General features: G+C 38.4%; 1 protein-coding gene and 1 pseudogene across 4 annotated transcripts in view; one reads left to right on the forward strand and one right to left on the reverse strand.

Annotated features, from left to right (window-relative positions):
- CCDC57 (coiled-coil domain containing 57) overlaps positions 1-27,993 on the reverse strand; it is a 266,795-nt gene that overhangs the window by 16,516 nt on the left and 222,286 nt on the right. The window lies entirely within an intron of this gene.
- Positions 22,029-24,123, forward strand: LOC140527997 (nucleolin-like; annotated as a pseudogene).

Below are 27,993 nucleotides of genomic sequence, written 5' to 3' on the forward strand. Positions count from 1 at the left end.
GTTATCTCCAAAACTGTCCTGCTTGTCTGTTTTGTACTAAACTCTATTTTCTTTTCTATGCATTTAAAAAAAAATGCATTAATAACCTTCTTTTCTTTCTCTTTTTTTTAAAAGTTCAATAACCTCATTGCTAGTCTTTCCCTTCCTTTCCAATTTCCCATCCCTGAGCCTGAAGGAAAGAAAAATAAAACCCTTGTATTAGATATGCATAGTCAAGCAAAGCAAATTCTCATCTTGCTCACATCCAAAAATTTAAGTCTGATTCTGAACTCTGTTAGGAGGTAGGTAGAGTATTTCATTTTCAGTCCTCTGGTATCATACATTGATCAGAGTCTTTAAATCTTCACAATGTTGTTGTTACTATGTGAACTGTTCTCTGGGCTCTGCTCAGTTTACTTCTTTTTTTCCCTTAAATTATTTGTTTTCAGTTTTCTACAATCACTTCCATAAAAATCTTAGATTTTCTCCCCCCTCCCTCCTGGAAATGGCATGCAATCCATAGGCTCTACACATACATTCTTATTAAATACATTTTCACCTTAGTCATGTTGCATAGAAGAATTAAAACGAATGGGAGAAACCATGAAAAAAGCCAAAAGAAAACATAACACAAGAGAAAATAGTCTGCTTCATTTTGCGATCCAGTTCCATAGTTCTTTCTCTGGATGTGGAAGGCATTTTGCCTCAGGAGTGCACTGGGAATTTTTTAGGTCCTTGCCTTGCTGCACTCACTTTACTTGTTCATCAGTTTATACAGATTTCCCCTGGTGTGTCTGAAAACATCCCTCGAATATTTTCTTACAACACAATAGTATTCCATTATATTCATATAACCAACTCCTAACTTTTCAGTTATTTGCCATTAAAAATAAAGCACTGCCATAAATATTTTCCACATGCCACAGTTATCTTTTCCTTTAATCTCTTTGCAGGTACAGATTTAGTAGTGGTATTGCTAAATTATAGGGATTATAAAGATTGTAAATGACTTTTTGGGTAGAGTTCTAAATTGTTTTCTAGAATTACTGAACAAATTCACAGCTCTACCGACAGTATATTAATGTGTCCTTTTTCCCCCACAACTCCTCCAACAATTGTAATTTTCCTTTTTTTGTCATTTCTGCCAATCTGATGGATATGAGGTGGAAACTCAGGACTGCTTAAATGTGCATTTTTCATAGGAATCTGGAGTACTTTCATATAATTGTTGAATTTCTTCCTTTGAGAACTACTTGTTCATAGCTTTTGATCGTTTATCTTTGGGGAACAGGATAGTGTTCTTATATATTTGAACCAATTTCCTATATGTGTTGAATATAAGGTCATTTTTGGAAGTTTGCTGCAAAGATTTTTTCCCAGTGATTTTCCTTTCCATTTTAATTGTGTTGGTTTTAATTGTGCAATAACTTTTCAATTTTATGTAATCAAAATTGCCCATTTTATTTTGTTTAATTGTCTATACTGCCAGTTCTGTTCCTTAGTTCTCTAACCCAACACCAGTTGGGTTAGAGTTCAGACAGCTGTTCAGACAGCTGTTGCACTGGTGCTATAGGGTTGTTCGTGCCAGAACTGACAGTGAAGAGCTTTGCAATGCTAGTGCTACAGGGTTAGAGCTCCCAGGGTAAACTTTTGCTTCTGAAGGGTCTGAAGGTCATGCTGACTGTCATGGCTAGGCCAGACTTCTGCAGCCTGGAAACAGGATCTCCATAGCACTGGAAAGAGGAATGAGAAATTTGGGTGTGAGAATGAGTTTTGTTGTAAGCCTGTGTGTCAGGTCCTTGGGTCTGCTAGTGTAGCTTTGTTACTGGTAGTGTGGGAGGTGGGGGAACAGTGCTGAGTGAGCATCAGTTCTTGGTTTGTTTTTTTTTTAACCTTTTGGATTCTAGGTGTTCTAGACTATTGAGACAGTTAAAGTTAGTTTATCTTTTTTCGGTGTACTTCTGTTTTGGAGAGGTTTGAGCAGTTGTGGAGACCAGAGAAAATGTTTTAATCTCCATCTTTGATGGAGTTGCTCACACACCAAAGAATTTCTGTATTTTTCACATGGTTGATGATAGCTTCAATTTCTTCTTTTGATAACCATTTATGAGTATTTTTCTGCTGGAAAATATCTGTTGTTTTTATATACAATAGGGATAGGACTGAACTTTTGATATCATTAGTGTTGTCCTAGGTGAGGAAACTTCCTCTCTCAATGTAGGTCAATATGTTTTCTGCAACTTAGAGTATTAGCTAGAGGACATTGAGAGGTTATGTGATTTTTTTGGAAGGCATAGCAAGATGACAGAGCATTAGGAAGAATTTTAGCCAAATTTTATTCTCTTTCCCCAAACTCCTCCAGGAAGATCTAGAAAGCATACCAGATCAAATTCCAGTGGGGAAACACAAGAAAAAAATCACAGTGAATGATTTTCCCAGCCAGGGTTGGCATATGGAAACAAAGAGGTCTGCAGACCCTGGGACTTAGGTCTGGCCAGGAGCATACCATTCGTGAAGCACTCCAGTTTGGGAAAGAGGCTGTACACCAGGCAAGAGGAGATCCTAGACCTATACTGGGCACCATGGCATTGCATGGGAAGTGGTAACAGGTCCCAACTAGCTGCTGTTCCTACCCAGTTCCAGGTCACAGATCCAGGGCAGATTGAGAAGAGAACCTGTACCCAGGGGTGTTGTACCAAGTAAGTGGTGATATTACAAACACAAGTCCAGAAGCAAGTTGTAGGAGTATGACTCAGATCACAGGTGAAGAGCAGGATCTCAGTTCCAGCATCTAGACTAATCTGAAGATTGCAACAGAACAACTACAGCAGGTATAGTGCCCAGCACATAGTAAGTGCTTAACAAATGTTAATTGGATTGGATAATTATAATGACTGAGTCCTACACCAGTGTACTATTAGTCAGACCCAAAGCCAAGTCAGGAGCACTGAAAACTGACAGGTCTCCATTCTGGGCTGTTCCTGAAATTCTAGAAAACATAACACCTAGACCTAATGAAGTCAGGAAAGAATGAGCAAACAGAAAAAGAATCTCACTATAAAAAGCTATTATGATGACAGAGACATTCAAGACACAAACCCAGAACGAATGAATGACTCAAAAACACCAAAAGTAAAGCCTCAAGGAAAAACACAGGTGGCTAGATGGTACAGTAGCTAGAGTACTGGTCCTGGAGTCAGGAAGACCTAAGTTCAACTTTAACCTCAGACACTTCCTGTGTGACCTGCCTCAGTTTTCTCAATTGTAAAATGGAAATAATAATAGTATCTACCTCCTAGGATTCTTTTTTTTTATTTCTCATTTTTAACACAGTTCATATCACATAACACAATTCCAACTTTTGGTCAGGTGATATTTCTTTTAAAGCATTTACAATATAGACTAAAAATGGACTTTTTTTTTTAACATTAACCAACCGAGACACAAATAATAACTATGTATGCTAACTTCATAAGTTCTTGACCTAATTGTCTCCACACTATTACTAAGAATTAAATGACCCTAACTTATTGTTGTTGGTCTAAAGTCCTAAGACTAATAGCTTAATTTTAGACTTGACTTCAGATGTTACCCTACCAACAATCTATAATTTAATAGATCTGGTATTAAGCCTTCAAACTTTTTCACTACAGGAAATTGCCACTAAGAGTAGGGAAACATTGCAGGGAAACAATATCTCCCCAATTTCATTTCAGTTGTAGGCAGTAGATGGTCAACTTGCATTCAGTGAGGCTTAGAGTCTGCCAGGTGTCAGTGGAGAAATTGAGTCAGGAGAATCCAACCTCAGCCCAGGCTGAACAGCTGCTCTCCCACCCTTCCCATGAGATCACCTTTTTTAGTTCATACCAACATCTCACAGGCTTACTGGCATCATGGATTGGAGGCTCAGACTGCCTTTGTTGTTATCCATACCTGGAGTTAGACTCAGAAGAACAGTCACTTAACAGTCCCATAGCATCTTAAAATAGCAAGTTCCAATTACCAGGTTTCAGATATGACTATAATTTCACATTGGCTAAGGACCATCTTTTGAGGCAAGTCTTAAGTGGCTTACATGCCACTTTATTTCTTCTCCCATTTGCCCTTCCTTCTATCATTCCCCTCACCCTGCTTGTCACCTCCTCCCCTACTTTCCTGTAGTATAAGATAGATTTTCATACCAAATTTAGTGAGCATGTTATTCTCTCAAGCCATATGTGGAGAGAGTAGATTCACTTTTCTCCTCTCCCCTTCTCCCTTTTCTCCCCCATTGAACAAGATTTTTCTTTATTCTCTTTTATGAGTTATACCTTGCCCCATTCCATTTCTCCCTTTCTTCTCCTAGTATTTTCCTCTCTCACCCCTTAATTTTTATTATATATATATATTTTTTTGTGGATATCATCTCTTCTGATTCAACACAGCCTGTACTGTCTGTCTATATGTGTGTGTATGTACAATCCCTCCACCTACACAAATACTGAGAAAAGTCTCAAGAGTTATAAATATTTTCTTTCCATGTAAACAGTTCAGCTTTAGAAAGTCTTTTATGATTTCTCTTTCCTGTTTACCTTTTCTTGCTTCTCTTGATTCTTATGTTTGAAAGTCAAATTTTCTATATGTTCTGGTCTTTTCAACATGAATGCTTGAAAGTGTTCTATATCATTGAATGACCATTTATTCCCTTGAAGTATTATACTTAGTTTTGCTGGGTAGGTGATTCTTCATTTTAATCCCAGTTCCTTTGACTTCTGGAAGTCAAAGATCCAAGCCCCTCAATTCCTTAATGTAGAAGCTGCCAGATCCTATGTTATCCTGATTGTATTTCCACAATACTAGAATTGTTTCTTTCTAGCTGCTTGCAATATTTTCTTCTTGACCTGGGAACTCTGAAATTTGGCCACAATATTCCTAGAAGTTTCTCTTTTCGGGTCTCTTTCAAGAAGTGATCGGTGGATTCTTTCAATATTTATTTTGCCCTCTGATTCTTGAATATCAGGACAGTTTTTGTCGATAATTTCATGGAAGATAATGTCTAGGCTCTTTTTTTGATGATGGCTTTCAGGTAGTCCCATAATTTTTAAATTGTCTCTCCAGGATCTATTTTCCAGGTCAGTTGTTTTTCCAATGAGGTGTTTCACATTATCTTCTATTTTTTCAGACTTTTGGTTGTGTTTTGTAACTGCTTGGTTTATCTTGTAGTCATTCATTTCCCTAAACTCAGTTCTCTCTTTCAGAGAACTGTTTTGTTCAGTGAGCTTTTGAACCTTCTCTTCCATTTGGCTAATTCTGCTTTTTAATGCCTCCTTCTCCTCATTGACTTTTTGGACCTCTTTTTCCAATTGGGTTAACTTTTTTTTAAAGGTGTTATTTTTCTTAGCATTTTTTTGGTTCTCCTTTAGCAAGCTGCTAACTCACTTTTCAAGCTCTTCTATTGCCTGAGTCTAGTTTATGTTCACTTTGGGGGCCCTGGAGGCAGGGGTCTTAACTTCCTTGACAGTAAGCCCTGTTCTTCCTCATCTGAAAGGATGGGAGGAGACACTTGTTCACCAAGAAAGTAACCTTTCATGGTCTTATTTTTTCCCCTTTTCTGGGCATTTTCCCAGGCAGTTACTTGACTTCTGAATCCTTTGTCAAGAGATTAGACTCAGCTGCTTGGTTCATCTGGGCTTTGGGTGGGGGTGGGGCCATCACTCAGGGCTGGGGTTTAGATCAGTTGCTCCCTACAGCCAGGGGCTTCAAGCTGAGCTGCCTGAACAAAGGATCCAGGCTGCTTCCAGGCCTCTGTAGCTACTTACAGTCTACTGCCATGGCCTCTGCCGTTGCCTGGGGCTATTGCTGGAGAAACTCCATTCCCTCTTGCCCAACTGGGAAAGCCCTCCCCCACTGACCTTTGGAGCTTTCTTTGTCACTTGTGGGTTGAGGTATCTGGGACCTTCTCTGCTAGGAACTCTGGCCAGAGGTCTGTTCAGGTCCTGTTCCTTCTAGTGCCACAAGCCAGGGCTGTGTTCCACTTCACTCAGCATCCCGTGAGATAGACCTTTCCTGTTGGCCTTCTGGGGTTACCTTTGGCTGGAAACCTCTTTTGCTCTGTTGTTCTGTGGCTTCTGCTGCTGTAGACTTTGTTGAGAGTCATTTTGACAGGTATTTTGTGGGCTGTGGGGGAAGCGCTAGAGTATATACATCTTTCTACTCTGCCATCTTGACTCCTCCCCTACCTCCTAGGATTCTTGTGAGGACCAAATGAGATAATATTCATAAAGTGCTTAGCACAGTGCCTAGCACTTAATAAATGCTTGTTGTTTTTGCCCTTTCCCATCCATAATTATAAAAGGTATCTCTTCTTCTGATCTTCTAAATTATTTGTGATATATATATCCTTTGACATCTAAGTTCTGAATCCATTTGGAGCTTGTTATGCTATATGGTGGAAGATCTTGGCCAAACCTAAATAACACATTATTAAGATTTTACTTTCTAATCCATATATCCTGATATCCTCTATTTTGCAGGTGAGTTCATCCCATTCACACTTATGGATGGGAATAACTGTGTTTTTCTCCATTATATTCTCTTAAGTTTTCTCCCCTTATCTTACTTCGTAAAAAAAGAGATGCAGAAAATAAGGAATGTGATCGATACTATTATTTTATATTAAAGTAGTCTATTCCTACTTTTCTATGCCTCCACTAATCCCAGACTCTAATTTTTATACTGTCTTTCTTTCTGAGCCCTCCTTATGATTTACCCTATAAAACTGAAGTTTGTTTTACTCTTTCTTCTCTGTATTTGTCCTCCCTCTTAAATCAGTTACTTTTCCCCATTCCCATTTGTTTTTTTATTTAGTTTAATATATTTCTACACCAAATTATGTGTCAAATTTCCTTTGTGAAATGTAGATATGTGAGGATCATAAAATCCCCACCCCATTCCTTCCTCCATGTTTGTACAGTCTTTTCCACACCCTAATTATGTAAAGCAATGCTTCTTTCTTTTCTTCTTCATTTCTTTCCTAGTATTTTCCTTTTTCCTGTTCTTTTCTCCCCTCAATTCCTAGGGTCTATGCTGGAGAAGACTTTAGGGTATGGGGGATGGAGGGTGTCTCATCCTGGGACAGGTACTAGAGAAGCCCCAGAAACAAAACTTATGGAAGCTGGCAGACAGGTGGCTGGATCTTGTTTGGGGTGTTAGCCTTGGCCCATCACAGGAACAGACCTTGAGACATTCCTCTTCTCTATGTTTATTTCTTAACTCCCTTTGTAGATCTTGACAAAAGTAGTAATTCTTTTTTTTATTCTTTTTTAAAATTTTGTTTATTTTCAGTGTTCTACAGTCACTTCCATATACGTTAGATTTTTTCCCCTCCCTCCCTCTCTTTCCCCCCTACCTCCTCACTCCCTCCCCAAGACTGCATACAATTTTATATAGGTTCTACACATACATTCCTATTAAATACATTTTCACCTTAGTCATGTTGCATAGAAGAATTAAAATGAATGGGAGAAATCATAAAACAAACCAAAACGCAACACAAAAGAAAATGATCTGCTTCATTCTGCGATCCAATTCCATAGTTCTTTCTCTGGATGTGGAAGGCATTTTGCATTAAGAGACCACAGGGAATTTTTTAAGTCCTTGCATTGCAATGAAGTACTAAGTCTACCAGAAGAATTCCTCCCACACTTTTTATTGCGTACAAAGTTCTCTTGGTTCTGCTCCTTTCACGCAGCATTAGTTCATATAAGTCTTTCCAGGCCTCTCTGAAATCTTTCTGTTCATCATGTCTTATAGCACAACAGTATTCCATTACATTCATATACCACAATTTATCCAGCCATTCCCCAATTGATGGGAAAAGTAGAAATTCTGAATGAAGGCTATTCTCTTCTCCTTGTACTAAAACTAGGAAGTTTATCATTGTTCTATTAGTTTAATATATAATTAACTTTCCAGATGTCTTTCAAGTCATGTGGTTGCACATTTAAAAGTTTCTATGCAACTGTGGTCTTTTCTACTAAAGTTTTTCTTCTCTCTCTCCTCTCTCTCTCTCTCTCCCTCCCTCCCTCCTTCCCTCTCTCCCTCCCTCCCTTCCTCCCTCCCTCCCTCCCTCCTCCCTCTCTTCTGGCTCCTGAGAATTTTCCTCAGTGTTGCAGAGTAAGTCATTCTTGGTTATAAGCCTTTATCTTTTACCTTTTGAAATATTACATTTAGAGTAGTTGAAACATAACCTCATGTAAACCTGGCTGTTCTTTGGTGTTTTCACTTTGTCAACTTAAAAATTTTTTTTTCAGTGACCTGGAAACTCTAGAATTTGTCTATGACATTACTAGGGTTTTTTTTTTTTTATTACTTTTAGTTTTGTTGATGTATTTTGTTTTTACATTATAAATATTTACAAAGTATTTCCACTTTGTGAGATATCTCTTGTAACAAAGTAAAATAGTTAAGTAAAATTAATAATACAATGACCCTTATCTGAAAGTGCAGTCAACATTTCCTATCTGTGGCACCCCCAACCTGTCTTTCTTTTATTAATTTATTTTAAACTTAAATACTAAAACCTGAATATACAATAAAAAAGAAAAAGAAACATATTATAAACTTAAATACCAAAACTTAAATGCAAAATAAGAAAAGAAATAAAAGCATTGCCATGTACATGTCAGAGCATAAGAGAGGATTCAAAACATACAGCAATAAATTTCCATTTCAAGAAAGTCTATATGATAAATACTACACATTGTATTCAGAGCTGTCCATCTTTTCTTTGCTTCCTTTTAAGTTTTCTTTTGTTCTCTGCTGTCTACTTTTTACTTTGTTCTTTTATCCCCCTTCCTCCCTTCTCCCCCAAGAAGGCTACAATTAAGCTTGGATACACACACACACCCCGCCCCCCATACACACAAACATATACATATATATTCATACATACTTACATATACAAATATATAGTTAGATATCTATAGTCATACTCATATATAGACATATACATCCATATACATCTATGTAAGACCATACTATACTTGTTTGTCCTCTGTTTCTCTGAGGGTGGATAACATCTTCCTTGATAAGTCCAAGTCCTTCCATATTTTTCTAAGTCCATCAACTCATCATTTCCTGCACCATAGTAATATACCAATCTTATACTGTTTAGTTATTTTCTATGTTCTAAGATAATATTGATTAATATAGTTGACAGAGTGTGGTTTCTCTATTTTTCTTTTGATTAAAGTTATTTTAGCTTTAACTTTGTCTAAGATTACTACCCCTGTTTTTTTCTAATAAATTCTACTCCTGATCTTTATTTTATTGTGTAGCTATTATTTCCTATCCCTCCTGCCTCCTCTACTTTACTTCTACCCGCTACCTTGCCCTCCTATTACTTAACCTACCCCTGCTCCCAAGATCCTTCCCTTATCTTCTCCCCTGACCCTTTCCCCTTACCCTCTTGTTTCTATCTGAATTTAGAAGATTTTTATAGCTTTTCAAATATGTATCTTATTTCCTCTTTATCCCATTCTCATTAATCTAGACACTCTTCTATACCATCCCATCCTATTCCCTCACCTTCTTATTTCTTGATAAATTTAGAAGACTTTTGTTCCCTTCTAAGTGTATATATTGTTCTCTTTTTAGCCCAGATCTGATGTGAGGAGGGTTCCCTCCAAAAATTCCTCCCTTCAGGGGAGAAGTAAGGGGGAGGTTGGGGAAAAAAATTCTAAGTTATATGGTAGTGATTGTAGAACAGTGAAAATAAATAAAATTAATAATAAAAAAATGCCAGAAAACTATTTGTGCATACCTATTTATCAGACAAGATGCAGAAAAAGGCACATGGACATATATAGTCACTAGTTTCTGCATGCTTACAAAATGAGACAGATTTTGATGATTTCATAATGAAATAATTTAAATCATTCAACATGCATTTATTAAGAACTTCATAACAGGCATTTTCTTTTGCTAAAAATATATATTCATTTGGTGTTTTATTTTCCCCCAGTTACATGTAAAACCAGCCTTTACATTTGTTTTTAAAACTTTGAGTTCCAAATTCTTTCCCTTCCTCCCAACATACCCCACCCCCAATTGAAAAGGCAAGCACTTTTATATAGGTTATATATGTGTAGTTGTGATGGCAAGCAAAATAGGATGTTTTGCTGTTTTTGTTATAGTTTAATCAAGTTCCTCTAATTGAATCTTACCTTTATCAATTAAGAGTCTTTACTAGGAGTAAAGTATAGAAACAAGAGTTTCTTTAATTAGAAATACTATATGTATTTGTGTTGTTAATTATTTTAATGTGATTAAAGATTTTTCTCATAATGGGCCTGCCCATTAAGGGGAGTTTGATTAGGGAAGATTTGTGGGAAGCCCCATGCTTTTTGTTAATGTGGCACTGGTTCCCAAGGGTTGTGATGCCTCCTGGCTCTAAAAATGGTATCAATACTCTGAGTTGAGGTTTTATTTGGGGCTTATTGGAAGTGTTTGTTTGACCAGACAAGGACTCTAGGAAGCTGCTAAGAAGGCCCCCCACCCGCAGATGTTGGTGCTTCCCTCCCTGGTAACTATGGTCAGACAGCTGGAGCTATCTGTTGAATTCAGGCAGAGGAAGCCATGTCTCTTGATCTTTGATTTCTCTGTATTTTCTTTCTTTTTTTTTTTTTTGTATTTTCTTTAAAGTTCAGTGTGCTGACTCCCCTGAACTAGGTAAATGATATATTTGTTTAGTTAAAGGAATAATACATGTACTTGATTAAAGTGATTGTGAACCCCTAAAAAAAATTCCTCCCTTGTTCTTTCCCTGATCCCTATCCCCTTTGCCTTCTTTCTTTCTGAATTTTATATGTGAGAAATCTTGTGGAAGTAAAAATGACAAAATTTGGCAAATAATTGGATGCATGTGTAGGGTGAGTTAGAATGAGAAGTCCAGTATGACCGAGGCTGTGAACCCTGGTGACTAAAGTGTGCTGCTGCCCTTGATAGAAATAAGTGTGAGGAAGAGATGTAAGAGTTAGATGTGTTGTTCCCTTTTTAACCCATTTCTGATGAGAGAAGAGTTCCAGAACTACCAGTCCTCTTCCTCCATCTAATTCCTTTGTATCAATTCTTCTTTTTTCACCTCATTTATATAAGATATTTACTTTTTTTTACCTTTACTTAGATAGTATTATTTTTTAGGATCACATCATACTCTATTCTACCCCAATCTTTCTTTCGAACTACCCATTTACTAATTATAATCTTAGACATACAGTTTACATTTCCTCATAAGTAAACAGTCTGTCCTTGAGTGCCTTGAAATTTGCCTTGATGTTTACCTTAGATTTCTCTTGGGTCTTGATGTCAATTTTTTTTTTATTAAGTTCAGGTCTTTTTGCAGCCAGAAGTGGGGGAGTCATTTGGATTTGCTCTCCAAATGACCTCTACTCTACCAGTTCTGGCTCCAACTGACCGACCCCTAAGCTTCTCTATGCAACATACACAGCACTGGAAATTTCTCCAGGGACTCCTGCAAGACTTATGACATTCCGACTAGAAATCTGGACAAAACTTCTACAAAGGTTCCTGCAACACAGATGAAACTTGAAATCTTCCCAGTGAATCACCGCAGCACACAGGACAATCTAAATGGAGGTGCAAACTCATTGCTCACTAGGACAACGAGGCCAGCTTAAAAAAAAATCAAACTCAGAAAAGACTCACTAAAGAGCTATGGGGCTCCCTATAAGTAATGAAGTACTTGGGGTTGGTTATTTGGGGCTTTTAGGCCATTTGGCAAGCCTTATTCATAAAGATCTTAAACAAGCTATCTGAACTTACACTATAACACTTAAAAGTAAAAAAAAAAAAAAATAACATGGATGACCTCTCACAGTATATCTTAGACTGGTTTGATCATGCACACCTATCAGGAAAAAGATTTTGAGCATGGATTCTCTAACATATGTATTTTTACTTATTTATAAGTTATATGCATGCACTACTATATTAATAACTGCATATATCATAAATCTTAAAAAATGGAAGCTGAAGGAGAGGCAGAATATGCTTCAAAGCCAGTAAAATCTGAGTTGAAATCTCACCTCTGACATTGGTTGTGTAACCCCAGGCAACTCATTTAAACTCTCAGTGCACTTCGCAACTTTCTAAGACTCTAAGTTATGGAAGAGGTCCTAACTTGCATTGCTAGAGGAAATTTCTTCACTTATAACAAAGAAACCACAGGTCCAATTCCTATTCCTCTTCTTAAAGCTGAACTAATATTTGATCCTAGGATCAGTAGGGAACCATTCATCGCAGTATATTTGAGTAAAGGAAAATGGTCAGACCTGCACTTTAGGAACGTCAATTGGCAGCAATGGGGAAGATAGACTGGAATGGATAGTCTTGAGTTGGGGGGGATCAATTCGAAGATTACTGCAATAGTCCAGGCAAATGGCAGTGAGGGTCCTGAATGAGGGGTAAGTGTAATAAATAGAAAGTAGGGGACAGGTGTAAGAAATGTTGTAGAAGTAAAAATGACAAAATTTGGCAAATGCGTATGTAGGGTGAGTTAGAATGAGAAGTCCAGTATGACCGAGGTTGTGAACCTTGGTGACTAAAGTATGGTGCTGCCTTTGATAGAAATAAGTGTGAGGAATAAATGTAGGAGGAGAGATGATGTAACAACAACAACATCTACTAGCATTTATATAGCACTTTAAGGTTTTACCAATATTATTTCATTTTATCCTTTCAACAACCCAGAGAGGTAGGTATTATCTTAATTTTATAGGAGTAAATAGAAGAAAATGACTTGCTCAGGGCCAAACAGCTACTACATATCTGAGGCTGGATTTGAACTTAAGTCTTCCTGACTCCAGTTCCATGCTACCTAGCTGTAATAAGAGACAAGATGGCAACTGTGACATATTCATCTCTATTCATCCTACCCAAAATGAAAGTTTAGGATGGAGAGGGTCTTATTCACTATCCTCTCTAGGCTATACTCCTAACTCATCTCCACAGGACTTTTGTATATCATGCCAAAGAAATTTTCTCACCCTGGCAGCTCACTCAACTTATATAATGCTTCTAACACTGGGCCCTTTCAGCTTCTCCCTCTGATTTGCTGGTTCCTTTCAGAACCTCTATTATAAGGAGGAAACCTAGGCCAATCACTTCTTTGTTCCTCTCAAGGCTGCTTTCCTGACTCATTTCCACAGGACTTTATCTACCATGTCCCCAGCTAGAACCCTGCCCCTTTTCAGCTTCCTTTTGTCTTCCCCCTTGCAAGTCTTTGAGAGTGGGGACTATCTTTCCACCCATATTTGTATTCCTGAGGCTCAGTACAGTGCCTGACCCCTAGTAAGTACTTAATAAAAGTTTGATGTTGTTGATAGCTATTGCCTTGGAATTCAGAACAACTGCTGAGAGGCACCTATTGAAGGCATGAGGTGATTGTAAGGCAGTCTGTAAGGACTCTGGGCGATATTGGAAAATTTTGCCTGCACAGATTCTTCATGTGCCTGAGTGGTGGTTAGGTTATAGTTGCCCTAAGGAGTCAATCAGGAGCCAGAGGAGGTCAGCAGTATGTATGTAGGGGTATGTCAGTGGGGGAGTTGGGCAGGGTGGGAGAGAGTTGAAGGTGAAGGAGGTAGTTTAAGGTTGCTGGATACAAGCCCACAAGTGGCTATCAGAGAGAGGATACAACACATCTCCACCTTCTGACTGGTTATTCACAGATCCTTTGCAATCATACCATAGTCCACTTGAAGCAATGCCTTGGTCTCTACTTTGGATACTACAGTTCTAGGCAAAATGGTAGTCACCAGTATTTTAGGGATACAAAATATTTCCAAGTACAATTTTCATACTTATGAAGGGCACAGTAATAAATACATGCATTTATGTGTGGCCAGGCCCAAGATAAGAACCTATCACCAGATTTCCACTGTCCCTGCCCCAGGGTCTTTTCCAGCCTGGATCCAGATACTCCAGGACATGTACTTGCCACCTCCCTCTTGGATTCTAGGATCAAATAATTTTCATCTTTAAGAACAGGAATAAATACTGGACCTATAATTTCAATGGTGTGGAGAACTCCCAGGTGAATAAATTTCCTCCATCAATGCAGGTTGGCACCTTTCTGCAACTTACAGTCTTAGTTACCTAGAGCAGGAAGAGGTTAAATGACTTGCCCAGGGGCATATAGCCAAATGTGTTAGAAGTGGAACTTGAATTCAGGTCTTCTTGGATGTTCTTACCTCTAGGTTTTCAGGACACCACTTTCTCTTGATCCTCTAGCTGTCTGACTATTCCATGCCACCTTGCTAACTGTGCATGTTCCCCAGAGTTTGCACTGTAACTCAAAAAGACCAAGTAATTGATCTTATTGCCTCAATACTCTCCCCACCCAAATCTATCCTTCAATAAGCTGCCAAGGGGATTTTTCCTAAAACCCAGTCTTGATTAGAACCCCCCCCCCCTTTCTTTCTGCCCCCCTCTCTCCCTGCCCAATAACACCAGTGCCTTCTTACTATCCCCAACATCAAATCTAAAGTCCTGTGTTGGCCATTTCATGTTCTTTCTGCCTTGGTCACTTCTAACACTCCACGTCTTCTTGCTTGTCCCTTCTACACACTCCACAAGGCAGCTTCACAGCCCTGTTTATTGTTCGCAGTATATGGCTCTCCCTCTTCTGTCTTTGTGTCTTGGCACTGACTGTTCCCAAGCCTGAGATATTTTCCTTTCTCACCTCCACCTCTTAGTTCCCCTGGCTTCCTTCAAGGCTGAGCTCAAAAATTAACTTCTGTAGGAGGTCTTTACAAGCCCCCTTTACTGCTAGTGCTTCCCTTTCTAAGATCACCTTCCTTCTAATCTACCCCATGAAGTCCAAAATCTCCATTTAAGGAAGGAGCTCACCTCAAAATGTCTCTTTATTTTTCACCTGGCTGCACTACTTTGGAAATTCTCTGATTTTTCCAGTGTGCCCCAGCTCAGGACGTTTCCCTGGCTGTTCCTCTCTCCTACCTTTTTAGCTTCCTTTTGTGTGTTTTTCTTCCGTTAGACTATAAGCTCTTTGTAGGCAGGGGTTGTCCTTTTTTTTTTTGTCCACATTTGTGTCCCTAATGCTTATCACAGTGCTTGGCACATAGTAAACACTTAATAGATATATACTGACTGATAATGTTTAATATAAAATTTTGGAATAATCTCTTTGTTCTCTTTGAAGCAAACTCAGAGAATGCTTCTTCCTATGTCAACAAAAGCCAGCCAAGGCTGACTTAACATTCCTTGGGAGACCTTTAACCTAAGACACTATCTTGAATAATGGGATGTTTTCCATATCTTAATATTTGTAGACATATACTATGTTATGGCATATTAATGGTAAAGAAAATATAGACATCTTAGGTCATAATTTCTATTTGAACTTTGTTTACCCTTTCCTATGTCAGCTATTTTGAATATCTGTTTAGGACAGGAAGCCTGCCACTCACTCACTAGTGGGATTTCCTTTCTTGTCGTATGTCACTGAGACATATGTTTACCCAGCCTGGAATTGCAAGGCCCAACCGATACTACTTTGTTAATTGTCTTGTCTTACTAAATTTATGATTTGTTCAACTAAGAGAGTTCCTTTATCACAGCAAAATGTATATAAGCCAGAAGATATCTGCACTGGGTAGCCAGAACATTTTTCTGGCTCCATAATGCATTATGTTACTGTTTTCTTTAATACGGAATTGATCAATTAATTAATTAAATCATAAAATGTATGCATTCAGGCTGTTGCCTTTTCTTTAACCAGATTTTCAGGTCAACATGACTTATTGAAAAACAAAACCAAAAAATCCCCCAAAATCTTTGGTTTGTATCCTATGTGCCAAATACTGCAGAATGAAAATTCCCTTTGACATTTTCTGCCAAAGAGTCAGATATAGAATTTGTTATTGATTTTGCTTTTTATGTAACTGACCCTTAACTTCTTATTTGTGGGGAACCAAGCGAGTTCTCTGCCCAAGAGACCCTGAACAAGGGGTTCAAAAAGAAAGTCACAAGGACCATAGAGCAAGGAGCATAGCCTGTTGGGGCAGAAAGGAACAAGCCCCCAGGTAGGGTGGGGCAGAACATTTCCAAATAGTTGACTACTTACTTTATAATAGGGGAAAAGAGAAGAGAAAAAAACAGCTAAGAGGTAGATGGAGTCTCTCAGGAAAAGTGCAAGAGATCTAACTTCAGGTCCATGAAAGAAGTGACTGATAACTAAGTAAGTCTTTGATTTACTAATGTAATGGGTGACAGATGTTTGAGGCATCTGGCTAGGTCTTTGTGTGGAAACACCAATCTGCTTAACTTATAGAAAATGGATTTTTGGGGGTTGGGAGGTAACATTTAAGTTTTGTAAAATCTGATCACCAGTTCTCAGATCTCCAATCCCCCTTCCTTCTAGATTCCTAAATTTTAAAATATTAGTTAGAAAATGGTCTCATGGGGGACTTGATGAATGGAGCAGTACCTCAGGTGCAGGAGAGTTTCCTGAGTCTTCCTCTTTACTGAAAACTTTGCAAAGCAGAATGTATAAATCTAGATGGGGAGGAGCCCTGAATGGTAGCTCCTCATAATCTATTTTCTCTCTTTTTTTTGTTTTCCTGTTCCTTTCAATTAGCTTAACTTGTTCTGTACCTAGGGACCTTAAATCAGTTCCTCCATATCACTTCTGAATCAACATCCCATCATTAAAAGCTGTCTGGCTCTGACCCTCATTGGTCTGCTTAGACCTACTACAATCTGTCTTTGCCCCTATGTGCTGAAATGGGGTTACAACTTATGTACAGCTCCCTCTCTGCTTACAGGTATCACTGGGAACTCCTGACTCCCCTTATCAAGATAATCACTGACAAGTGATTATATTGTTCAAACTCAGTCTCCAACTCCTGTAATTAACTGCAATCTATCAGTCCATGATGGATGGAAGTTCTTTTGGAAGGGCTAATAAAAGGACTATGAGCTTTCTGAAGAAAGGTGTCTGACTTCTTTTTTCTTTTTTTAAACTTTGTGCTTGACTCTGAAAAAGCATTTACTTGGTTTGCAGAGGTATAGAAAGATAGGGTGGAAGGGAAGGGTTACTATGTGTTGTTCAGATATCATTAGGTTGGTTAACCAGTGGTTTTATTAATGCCATTATTTTCTCTCTGTCACTCTTTTGGCAGATAGGCTGGATAACTGATCTTCCATATGTACATGGGAATCTTCAAGAAGGATAGCCTTTGTGTAGAACATTTATGTGTGTGTGTGTGTGTGTGTGTGTGTGTGTGTGTGTGTGTGTGTGTGGGCGCAACTCTGGGATCTTGGCAGGAATTTCCTGTCTCTGATCAAAGACGGATTAACTTTTCTATGCTGCCAGCTGAACAGGGAGAAGAAGCTGGAGGGGGGAGAAAACTCCAAACACTTTTGGGATATTCCCCTTTGACCTTAGGAAGATGGGTGGCCATGAGAAGAAAGTGAGGTTGGTGACCTTGCACAGCCCTCCCTCACTCAAATCAAAGTCAACTGCAAGTCATATCATCATCTTGATGTCATGGTGCTCTCTGAGAACAAAGGACAAACATAATATATGAGTAGCAGCTCCTCCCCTCTCTCCCCTCCCATCCCCTCTCCTCCCTTCCCTTGTCCTGTCCTATCCTGTTTTATCTTGTCCTCTCCTCTGGTGTTCTTTCTAGGGGAAGGTACACTCCACGGCCAAAAGCTGTCTTTTTTCCTTTGAGTTTACTGGCTATATTGTTTGCTCAAAGATCAAGCCTTAAACCCAATTCACTCTGGAGCTCATAGACTGGACAAGTCCCCATCCATCTAGAGTGAATAATAACTAAATAGTAATTGTTTTTCTTTTACCCAGGAACCCTGAGGGTCTTCCCCTCCCAGTTTGAGTTTTTTTTTTTTGATTAAAGGGGTCATCCCTTGAATAACTTAAAGAAGCCAATTCATTGAATGGGTGTATCTCCCTCAATGTGATAAGCCTGAAAGGGCCAAGGTCTCCCATTGCATCCTAGGCCATCTCCAGTCATCCTGATGAATATCAGGCCACTGAACCCAGATGGCTCAGGAGAAGAAAGTGAGGCTGGTGACCTTGCACAGCCCTCTCTCACTCAAATCAAAGTCACTTCAAGAATGAAGGACAAACACAACAACACAGGAGGATAGGTGAAAAATTGAAAGGATTAGAAAAGCTAATTTGTTTGGAGATTTCTGAGTTTTCCAGAGATGATTTCTGTTCCCTTCTCTTATGAACATAGACCAACTTGTGAACAGCCCTCTGAGTAATATAAATCATACAGTAATACTTAGGCTATTCACCTTTTATCCAGTGATAACACTCAAAATGTCAGTATATAACTAATTTCTGTAGTAAGTATTTGCCTATTTTTATAGTTGGTGAAAGGAAGTATACCTTGGTGCCAGAAGAAAACCTGGCAAAGACTTCAAGATCTTTGATGTTGCTTTTCCCTAACATCTTTAAGAATTTTTTTCCTCTTAACTGTACTCTAGGAATTTTCCAATCTCATCTTTGATCTAGTTTAAAAATTTCCTGCTTGGTAGCTAGCACTTCCTAGCTACCATACGTAGAACTGGTACTTAGCATAGTGACCTGCATTTACTGGGTAGTGCATAAATATTTACTGATGTATGAATATAATTTGGGACCATTAAGAAAAGACTATTTAAATTCAGTAAAATTCAATGTGGGTATAAAATTTAATATAATTATCATTTTCTATGTACCAAGCCTCAAAGAAAAATAAGTCAGTCTATCCTTTCTCCTAAAATGTGTTATTTAAAATAAACATACCTGAAAACTACTGACAAGGGAGCCATAAGCACCTTAGAAGAACAGCCTTCCTGGCACTTGTTTGTGTTCAGTTTCTTTCCTTCTGATCCTTATCTACGTCCTACATTTTCCATTACAGTTTCAGAAAAAGAAGTGAATTCTCAGGAGAGGTCTGAAAGAGAGGGTGACAGCTAGCCAAGGGAAATAGAGGATCATTCTAGAATGGATGAATGCCAGGAGATAGAGAAGAAAAAAAGCAACTGAACTATAGGTCTGAGATCATAGTGCTAGAGCTATGATCATATGATTCTATGAGCCTGTGAGCTGAATTTTAAATAAAATGAGTGATTAGATGATTTAACCAAACTCATGTAAACGACAGAAGGAAGACTAGAACTCCAAAATTCTACTTCTTGGTACAGTATGTTTCATTATAATATTTTAGGTGTCCTCTCTGGGAAAAGCAATAAACTATCTGTATAGAAGTCATATGTCCAGAAAATAGCATATTTGTTTTGTAAGATCAACTAGGATATGCTAGAGAAAGGACAGATAAAAGTAATTTGATCATTTTATAGAAAGCCATGGTTCTAAAAACCATCTGCATCAAAGAAGATACTCAGTGAGGCTGTATTCTATAAAGAAGTCTTTCTGGGTCTTCTGGTCAGGAGCAGACTGGCCTTAACTAAAAGCCCAATGAAGTCTGGCTCACCAGGGTAAGCAGATTTAATAAAAACAAAATCTAAGAATGTGCAGAGCAGAAAAGGTGTTATTGTCATTCTTCCCTTCCCCAACAAACTTTTAAATAGCTTAGAATTTATGGTTTTATTTGTGATTTCATTTTGTATTTGAATGTTTTTGCTTTTGTAGACTCAAGAAACTATCTTAGATTCCAACTCCAAAGACAGGATCTTGAAAGTTCCCATGAGACATCTCAGGAATCTGAATCTCCTATAATTTTTAAAGTGGGGTTTTGAGTTATTGATCCGATACTTTCATCTGTTCCTCTGCAACATTAAGCTTTAGACAACAAAAGTTCCTGAGCAGTCATTCTGCAACAGGGCTTGGTCCTTTAGGTCCTTCAGGTCCTTCAGGAAGCAACTGGGAGTCAGTGTGAGGCATAGCAGGCAATGCTTTGCTTCCTTTGGGCAATGAAGAGTTTAAAGAGCTTTGAAAAATCCTCCAAACCTTTTGGTATGTCACCTGACAATTTTAAAAAGGGAGTGATCTGACTAGAGTTGGTCAGGGAGAGTGCTTGTTCTGTTTCATCAATTAGGGTGTTAAACTATGCTCATTTTGGTTAAGTATGGCTAAGAAAGAAGCAACATTTAATAGGAATATTACAACTCTCTTGGGCAGAGTTAGCTTCCAACCATACTTAGATAAACTGTAATTCTTTCTTAAGAAGACATTAGCCATTTACCTTGCCAACTTCCACCCATATCAAAACTCCTTTTTTGAGCTTGAAAAGCATGCTATTAAAATCACTTGCTTACTTCAGCTTAACTGGAGGGAAAGATAAAAAGATTAAATTTGCACATCAGGTACAAACAAATGTGACCTTTTCTGTAGCTTTCAAGTTCCAAACCAAAACCATCTTTCAATTCAGTAGGATGAAAATGGATCAGAAATCCTGTAACCAATAATTCAGATAAATGATAAACCAAGATTAAAAAAACAAAGAATTTGACTGCCAGAACCATAGTATAAGGCATTTAGGATTGCTCACTTTAAGAGAAGGTAGTGATAGCACCCTGATTAGACTCTGAACAAAAATGGCAATGGTAGGTTTTCTAGGGACATTATTAAGGAAACGTCAGAGAAACTTTTTTTTTTTTTAAAGCTGAGAAATGAGATAGTTTATGTACTAAGTCATCAGGAACATCAGGAATTGATAGCCTATAGTTTATACACAAATTTAGCAACACCAAGGCCTGGGCTCTGGTAATCTGGTCAGCTTCTTCCAGTCCTTAAAGGGGTTTAATGGGAGAAGCATCATTTACAGAGCTAAGACCTGTGATTAGCAAGATGATTGCAAGCCATACTTCCCAACTTCTGGATAAGTTGTTCAATTCTTGGTCAGAACTAGGAAGAACAATAGTTTTAGAGGTAAAAAAAAAAAATCTCATAAATAATTCCTGAGCACATCATATCTACCACTCTGGGTTTTCAGAGATTTTCACTATTAGGGGAATATTATAACATGAATAGAATTTCTTTCTCCAGTCTGGTTTCATCTTTAAGAGACATTATTATGTGGCAGATGTTATTATCTGGCAACTTCACAATCTTCATAAGACTCAATCTTATAACCCATATAAGAAAATCCAATATGCCATGCCCCTGGCTAAGATTTGAGAAGTGGATCTTGATATTTTCTTCTCATCCAAATTAGATCTTTTCACTGGCCTTTGTGGCTTGGTTACTTTTCCAGAGCCAAACTAAGGCAAAAATCTGGTAGAAATCAGCTTATCCATACTGTTTGCAGCTCAAGCCATTCAAATGTTAAAACTAGATTCTGGCATCTCTCATGTTTATAGAATTGCTATCTGCTCCTGAATTATGTCAATTATGCAGAATTAATTGCTTTTTTCAAGTGGTTTTATCTCTTGATTTTGATATGCTTGGTAATTTCTAGATTCTGGAGGGCAAATAGCTAAGTCATTCTATTTGCATGTGCTTTTACTGGTTTTCAGATTCTAACTAATATTGAAGGCAATTTTTTTTTGGGGGGGAAATCATTAGCTGGACACTGTTACTTACTGGTAGTAGGGGAAGGAAAAACATTTTTTCCCCTGAGTCTTACACATGTGAATTATGGACTGCCAAAATGAAGCAGCTGGATATTTTTATGGAGAAAAAAGAGTTGCATTTTAATAAACTCATTCAACCTCTTTTTCATGTTCACTTCTGGAAAGTAACTTTTTTCTCAGGTACATCTAGTGAGGAAGTTCACTCTTTGGCAGTCTGATGTACATCAAACTAGATTGATGAAACTTTCAAAAATGTAGGCTTATATGAGATATGGTTACAACATGCTTTATACAAAGTTTTGATATGACAGCTATATTAATTTTAGGAGAAGAGGTCTTCTCCTGCATGTGCCTCAATTGTTACAAAATCCATGGCTTGAGTCTTTACTAGCAAAGGGCTGGTTATGGACTGACTCTTCCTTAAGTTCTCCACTGCCACTGACGCTGCCTGGGCCTTTGCCAATGGATCTGCACCCTCTGCTCCCTAGTCACACATTGCCACCATGGTAAAACTTGGGAAAGCCGCTGAAAATCAAGGTGAATCAAAGAAAATGGCTCCTTTCCCCAAAGAGATAGAAAACAGTGAGGATAAGGACATGTCAGAAGATGAAAGGAAAACAGGGAAGAAGAGGTTGTGGTCCCTCAGAAGAAGGGCAAGAAGGCTGTGGCTATACCAGCAAAGAAGTTACCATGAGGCAAAAAAGTTGCTGTTGCCACCACACCTGCCAAGAGAGAAATATGACTCCTGGTAAGAAGACAGCCAGGCTCTCTGCCAAGATAGTGGTTACCCTGGCCAAAGCTTTCATCACACTGGGTAAGAAAGGAGCCACTTCTGCTAAAGCAGCAGCTTCCCCTCTGCCAGTCCTCAGCAAAAGCAGCAGATCTCTTGGCACAAAATGAGAAGAATGCTAAGAAAGAGGACAGTGAATATGAAGAGACAATGAAAATGAGGAAGATGATTCTGAGTCACCCAAAGCCACATACGTAGAAAGAGCTCAGGTCAAACATGACTCTAAAGATGAGGAGGAAGATCATAGTGATGAAGACGCTATGGATATCATACCTGCCAAAAGGAAGGCAGCTTCTGTGAAAGCTGGCCTTGGGAAAGCCAAGGAATTGGAAGGGGTGGAGAAGAAAGATGAAGATGAAGAGGAAGGAGATAAGGAGGAAGAGGAAGAAAGAAGAGGAAGTGCCTGTTGAAGAAATACCAGGGAAGAGGAAAAAGGAAATGGGTAAATAGAAAGCTCCTTGAAGCCAAGAAACGGAAATTGGAAACTGAAGTGTCTATAAATTTCAGTCTCTTTGCTGGTTACCTGAACTTCAACCAAACATTCCTGACCTAAAGACTAGTACCACAGACTTCTTTGAAAAAAAAAAAAAAGTCCTTATGATTGTGGATGTCCAAACTGGTACCACCAGGAAGTTCAGTGATGTGGAATTTCAGTCAACCTAAGACATGGAAGAAACTCTGGAACTAAGGAGCTCTAAAGTCCCTGGCTCTGAAATGAAACTGCAAAAGGTAAAAGAGAACAAAAAAATCAAGACATAAGGACATTCTCCATTAAGAAGCTGCTTTATAAAATAACTTAGGAGGAGGTCAAGGAAGAGTTTGAAGATGCTTTTGCGTTTAGACTAGTCTACACCAAGGATTGGACAGTTAAAGGACTCAACCATGTTGAACTGAAGACAGAAGCAGATGTGAACAAAGTCTTGGAAGAGATGGCTGGGTGTTAAGTCTGAATTACACAGGGGAGAAGTGTCAAGGACAAGAGAATTTAAGACATGGGAAGAATTCCTAGAGGGTGAATAACAACAAGTCACAGGCTCAAAGACATAGATGCTGAACAAAGTCTCCAGGAAGTGTGTGAGAAGGCAAGAGGAATCAACTTGCCCTCAAATAACTAAAAGGTATGGTTCACTGAATTTACCTCTTTAGAAAATGCAGAAGAAGCCTTGAATTCTTGTAACATAATAGAGATGGAAGGCAGAGAGATCAGGTTGTAGTTATAGGGATGGAAGATTGCTGATGTAAGCACCAGGTAGGAGCCAATCCCATAAAATGTTTTTTATCCAAGGTCTGTCCAAAGATCTAACAGAAGAAACATTGAACGATTAATTTCACAGCTCTCTTGGTGCTAGGATAGTAACAGACAGGGTTTGTTTTTGTGGACTTCAATTGTGAAAAAGTTATTAAACCTTGAAAGAGGCCTTAGAAGATGGGGAGATTGGTGGACACAAAGTAACTCTGGACTTGGCCAAGGCTGGTGGCTTTGGAGGCCATAGTGGCAGTTATGGCAACACTGGTCACAGAGGCTTTGGTGGTTGAGAAAGCAGTTGGAAGAGGCCAAGGTGGCTTTGGTGGCACAGGCTGAGGAAATTTTGGAGGTCAGGGTCATTTCTGAGGAGGCTGAGGAGGAGGAGACAACAAGCCACATGAAAAGAAAACAAAGTTTGAATAGTTTCTTCACTATTCTCTTTTCCCCCTGCTATTTCTATGGACTCTAGGGGTTTTATTCTGTCATCTAATCATTGGCAGAGCCTTCTGAGAATATTCTAAGACAAATATGAAGTTTTTGACTGGATGGATGTTTTTTCAGAGATGAGAAAAGATGCAACAGACTTTTTGTTTATAAGTTATCTTGAGTTTATAATTTTGTACCCCATGTACAAAACCATTGTTTTTCTTAAAAAGAAGAGAAAGAAGCCCCTCATAACAGCTCTGGGCCTCTAGTGCTACCATAAAATTTAGCCTAAAAGATATGGGGGCAGCCAAAGTTATTCAAGCCAAAGTTTCACATGATTGAGTTTTTATTTCATAGGAAAAGATGAAACATACTCTCCAGTACCTTAAGACAAGAAAACTTTCTGGGGATAAATCCTCTTACTGTCATATTCCTTTGTTGTATCAAGTGATAAATGTTTTCAGCCCCAGCTGCACATGAAGACTGTTTAATAAGGATATAGGTATTTATAATGTGCAGTGGAGGAAGAATACTCAGATGAATTCAGAGATCCTTGAAACACTGAAGAATAGGTATGCATAAGTGTATACACACACACATAGACACACAGACACATACCCACAGATGTGACCAGCAATAACATTCTCTCTTGAAAATCAAGAAAAGAGGATATACTGTGTGTGCGTGTGTGTGTGTATGTGCACATGCACATAGGAATGGGATTCTACATATATACTTGCAAACACATTTATGGCTCTCTCGTATGTCACATACTTAAACGTAGCACTTGGTAAAATTGCACTGAAAGCTATTGGTCTTAGTTAATTTTCCTGAATCTGAGTCAAAAACATCTCTGACCTCTCCTTCCTTCAGATGTAGGAGCTGTCCCCTTTCTCTCTCTGTTACCAAAAGAAAAGGCAACTCTTACTCTCTGATGTTGTCTGGCTCCAGAGGACGCACAGGAAGTAAAATAGTGGCTCCATGCAACAGCTGTCTTGACCCTTTTAAGAGACTTCAGACTCACATGGGAACTTAGAAGGACTCCAGGATTCGGTGGCCAGTTCTTTCACTTGATAATGACTTCTCATTGAAGTTGCATTGAATAATGCAACTTCTATAGTTTTTGGTTTGTATTTCTTATAGGTAAGTAACTGTCATGAGACAAAACAATCCCATGTGAACTAAGAGAATGAAAATGGAATTTGGTTTGCAGTAATGATCTCCACTAGGAGTTTTCTAAGTGCTATATCGAGAAAATAATTAAGAAGGCCACAAGTGAACAATTACAGGCAATTGTATAAACCTACACAGTCTATTCTTGGGTAATTTTCAAGTTAAAATGAAAATGATTACATTAATCTCTTTTAGTTTTTTCTCTGCTTTTTCTTCACTTTCTTCTTATCACTGGCTCAGATCCACTAACCAAAAAATGGGGCCAGAGGACTGGGGATGGGGTGGGGTGGGGTGGTGAGGCACTCACATCAAGCTCACAGGGACTTCCGGGCAGACTTTTGCACGGTTCTACAGTGTAGTTGTAAAGGCAACTTGTAGCTCTGTTCCAATGTTAGGTAGACATGTTTAGTGACTATGACTCTGAAAGGATGTTTGTGACACAGTTACCAGAGAAGAACAGACACTAGATAAGTAACAAAATATCAAAATAGGAACCTGATGCTGCCGCAGGATGCATCATCAAAGGCTATGAGAACAGCTAACATTTAGTTTGTGCCTTAAGTTTTGCAAAACTTTTTAACAAATTTCCTTTGAATCTCATAAGAACCATTCAAGGTAGGTGACTGCTTACTATTATACACATTTTACAGAGGAAACTTAAGCTCAGAGAACAATGATTTGCCCATTACTAGTCACAAGACTATAATGTTTAAGGTAAACATTAAACAATGTTTAAATGCAAACATTATAGCAAAAGTCAATAGAAAAAATGTAATCATGAAGTAATTCATTCAACAGAACAGCCATCCTGACCATAAGGAGAAAGTCCTAATTACATGCCATTTGGTGAACTGTGAATGCTAGAGAGTGTGTGTGTGTGTGTGTGTGTGTGTGTGTGTGTGTGTGTGTGTGTGTGTGTGTGTGAAAAGCAAGGCGGGAAAGCTGATCAAGAAGGTAGAGACCTTTGCTTAACAATACTAGGTTTCTGCCATTCTTTTCCAAAAGCCCCAAACCAAACCAAGTTCTCCTTCTCTGGCTGGGCATCATTTCCCATGGCATTTCCCTCTTGTTTCTAACAAAGCCTAAGTGAATATGAAGCCTTTTGTTTCCAACCTAGTCAATGATGTCACCAGTGCTGAGAACACTGGTGTTTTGATTGGGTGGCAGTAGCAGTTGATTGCTGCAGAATTCATGTTGCATTCTGAGGTGACCCAAGGAAAATTCTTTTTAAAGAAATGCTCATTATGAGATGCACAGAAAAACAGAAACAGAAAACCTTTGTCACAAGATTATAACTGTTTACAAGAAAATTTGGAGAGGTGTAAAGTAGAGGTTTCCAAAGTAAGGCCATGGAATAAAGGAAAGGTGAGCAACCAATTAGAGGATAGGAAGATGGGTCACATTCTAACCTCCCCCATCATAGCCAATTGTGACTTTGTCTCCAACATAACTACACTACTCCCTTCCTCTACTTTGTCCTCTCTAACTAGCTAGCCTTTTGTGAGCCAGGCACATAGAGTACCCCACACCATCACTACCATTACCACAGAGGGTAAGTTCTGTGTTCTGGAAATACATTTGCAAATGCACATACAGGTTCCCACTCATATGTGTATGTATATTCAAGTAGGTATGTACATATATATGGTATGTATGTATGTGCAGTCTAGCTTGACCCTCCTCTATATCTTTTAACATTTTGTGGATATTAGTGCAGTCCTTAGTCTCGAAATTTATTACCCCTTCCTCTTACAACATGATCAGTCTACTTTCTTTTCTGATGATACATTTCCCATATGATATTCCCTATAATATACATATAATGTTGTTGGTAACATGCTATATAGCCTGCTTATGACCACTATGCATTTTTCAATTGCCATTTAGGTCCTACCTGCAATTTTAATTCTTTGAAAAACTGTGGTGTTTCATGGTTTACAGTCATATGACATTACCAGAAGATGAACAGTGTTTCTACAGTGAGCTGCTATCACCCTCAATGAAAATGAAACCTCATTAAGTGATGTATTACATGAAAAAGTAAAAATGGCATATAAAAAGAAAAAAATTGGGAAGAGTGGCTTTACCAGATCAAATACACAGAAGAAATCTGAACTGAAGCAACCACATAATTTGAAAGTATCAAGAGCTTGAATTTCAAGTTATCTTAAAGAGGACAAGATACCAAATGCATGGGAAAAATCACTGAAGTTACCAAAAGTGTCAATTAAGAGGACTCCAGTAAATACCAACTTATATACTTACCTGATCATCTCTATAAAAATATTTTTAAAAGTGATTTATATACTCATTGTGGGTACACTTTATGAAAACATGAGAAGGAAACAGGCAGGTTTTTAATGCTTAATAAGTCCGTGGCTATCCTGATTTGGGAGGTGGGTGTCGGAAGAGAACAAAACCACATAGTACTTCCTGATACAGATCTTGCTTCTCATCTCACTTCCCTGACATAGTGCCAGAATACATCTTTTCTCTTGAAGTACGCTAACACTCCTTATATTTGTCTGTATGTGGCCACATCTCTCTTCTCTAAACCCATGTACTTCTCTTAATTTTTCCTTTGTGACACTCCTGTGTTTATAGGGAAGTGACCTATGCTGCTCTGGAAAAAGGCAGGAAATTAAGAAAGCCAGTTTTAAATCTACTAGAAATAGGTACATGGAGAAACATCTTTCTTCAAACTGATGTCAATGGAACAACAAGTGGTACATGTAAGTGAGCTGGGTTAAGAGAGTAAGAATGTAAGAAGAGGAGGAGGAAACTCAAACATTGGTCCTGGGAATAATATGAA

Source organism: Notamacropus eugenii, chromosome 2 (genome assembly GCF_028372415.1).
Source record: "Notamacropus eugenii isolate mMacEug1 chromosome 2, mMacEug1.pri_v2, whole genome shotgun sequence".
Classification (NCBI taxonomy): domain Eukaryota; kingdom Metazoa; phylum Chordata; class Mammalia; order Diprotodontia; family Macropodidae; genus Notamacropus; species Notamacropus eugenii.